We start from the raw sequence: 2,244 nt of genomic DNA, 5'->3' as shown, positions 1-2,244 counted from the left end.
AACACTCCATCTCTTGCTATAAAAATACTGGATATCACAGGGGGCAGCATGACCATGCCCACGCAGTCAGAGGGAACTAGTGTTTTCTGACCTTCTGTTCTAGGCCTGTGTTTTTATGGTTTTATTGGAAGACGACCACCTTTTTTCTCAGTTTAGGGCTTTTTTTTTTCCCCTCTGTTCCCTGAATAAATGTAGTGCCATGAATAAAATAAACGTTGCTGTCAGTCTCTGCATATTTTTCAGTGTGCTTCGTTATACAGGATTCTTTCAAAAGAAATATAACCCACAGTCTTGGCTGGTTCCCAGCACCATTAAAGGTCTACTGGCACTTTTCTTAAGAATATGAGGTTTTGCTTCTGTTTTTTATAGAAATTAATTTTACCTCCTTGCTATGTAGAATGTCTGCTGCCCTTCAGCCCAGCTGTGGCTACAAGGTAACCCCTCTCTGGCACTTGCAGATTGCAGATGTCCTTAAAAGTTTTTGGAGGTGAAAGGAGTTGGTGACTACTTCATCAGTGATGAAGGCAGGGGAAAAAAACCTGGACCAGTAGACAATACTGAAAGAGATGTCAATCTCTAATCTTGGAGGCAAAAAAAAAACCCCAGTTGCTCTGTGAATGGCTCACTGTTAATAGCATATAAAGTCATGTTCATAATGTCTGCAAAGTAAGGGTCTAACTAATTTTATTGGCAGTGTTGCCTTTATTGGTTTGGGGGTGTGTGTGTGTGTCTTTTGGTTGGTCTGTTTTTGAAGGGGAAATTCTGTTTCCTGATAGTGATGGTGAAATTCCAGGAGTGACACTTTTACCCGTCCCCTTAAGAGGTGAAGCCAGCCCCATACAGCTCCTTGGGACAGGCCCTGTGGTGACTTCCAGTCACTGCTGCCTTCTGGTCCCAGCTGTGAGTCCTGATGGCTGCCCCATGGTGCTCATACTGGAGGAATCTCTCACACAAGCATACAAGGCCTGTAGGGCCTTCCAGGGCTGCTCTGTTGATTTTCCAAAGCGTAAGGGCTGGAATACAGGTGAAGGTGTTGAAAATATGCATGGGCTAATGTTATAGTATAAGTGCAGGATAGGAATAGGATTCGCTAACACTTTCTGTTACTAGAGCTGTACCTTTTTAACCAGACGAAAAGCCAAGAGAGGCACTCGCTGTGCTGTGTCAGTATGTGCCTAAAGTGCTCTGACCAAGCCATCAGATTTGAGAAGCGGGCGCTATGCTGTCAGCCTGTGAAACTTTTCTGGATATTTGGTGGAAGAAGCTTTTATAGGTTGCCCTTCGAATTAGTTTCTTTCTGTCCTCCTCTCTGCTTCTCTTGGTACTTTCCTCGGTAGATATGACTGTGCTTTAACTCCTAGCTGAGGAATCCAGTTCCCATTATTGTTCCTGAGGTGCCTTTATGCTGAGTGGTCTTACCCTGGGAGGTTGCACAGTGCTACTTCAGCTGTGGTTGGACATGGTGACGTAGGAATCGTTGTGCTGTTCAGCAGCAGTCATCCTCTACAGTTAGCGATAACTGACTGCATGACTCCCCACTGTTCCATCCAATTTTCCTTCTGCTGAAAGTCCGTGTCAGAACTTGCAGCTTATTCCTATTGTATTAATTCCTAACTCTGACTCAGCAAAATTATTTGCCAGCTTCCCATGCTGCTCATGGCTACAGAATCAAAGTGTGCCTGCCACACTCCCACGCTGTGAAAATGGACAATTTACTGAACTAAGGCACTTAAAACTACCAGATGTTTTCCTAAAGCAAGTTCTTTATTAGCTTTTTAGGGTGGGGTGTTTGGGTTTCCTCCCCCCCCAACTGAAAAGGTGAGAAAAAGCTTCAGCATTTTTTACACTGAGAAATTCAAGGGGAAAAAAAACCTCCTCTCTGATGCCAGAGTTAAACTCTAATCACTGCTCAGCTCTCTTGGAATTTGGCAGCGTACCAGTGCTCCTTCCCTTTGGGTAGGTCATGTGGAAATACCGGAGCATTTTCTTAAAGAACCTCTCGGCTCTTTTCAGGTACTTGCACAGATGTAACTTTCCTGTTAGGATTCTAATTCCTTTTGTGCTGTTAACTACATTTAAGCACCATTTGTAATAACCACCATTCAGATCTACAAAATTTTATGTATAAACATTAAAATACTTTTAAGTGTGTTGAAACTACATAAATGCAGCTTTAAAAATGTGGTTTTAAGTTGATATTCATATTCAATTACAATAGAATCACACACTTTAATCTTGAAACTA

This window comes from Pygoscelis adeliae, unplaced genomic scaffold, assembly GCF_000699105.1.
Source record: "Pygoscelis adeliae isolate BGI_AS28 unplaced genomic scaffold, ASM69910v1 Scaffold62, whole genome shotgun sequence".
NCBI lineage: Eukaryota > Metazoa > Chordata > Aves > Sphenisciformes > Spheniscidae > Pygoscelis > Pygoscelis adeliae.
The sequence above is the reverse complement of the archived record's forward strand: the minus strand, read 5'-3'. Positions refer to the sequence as shown.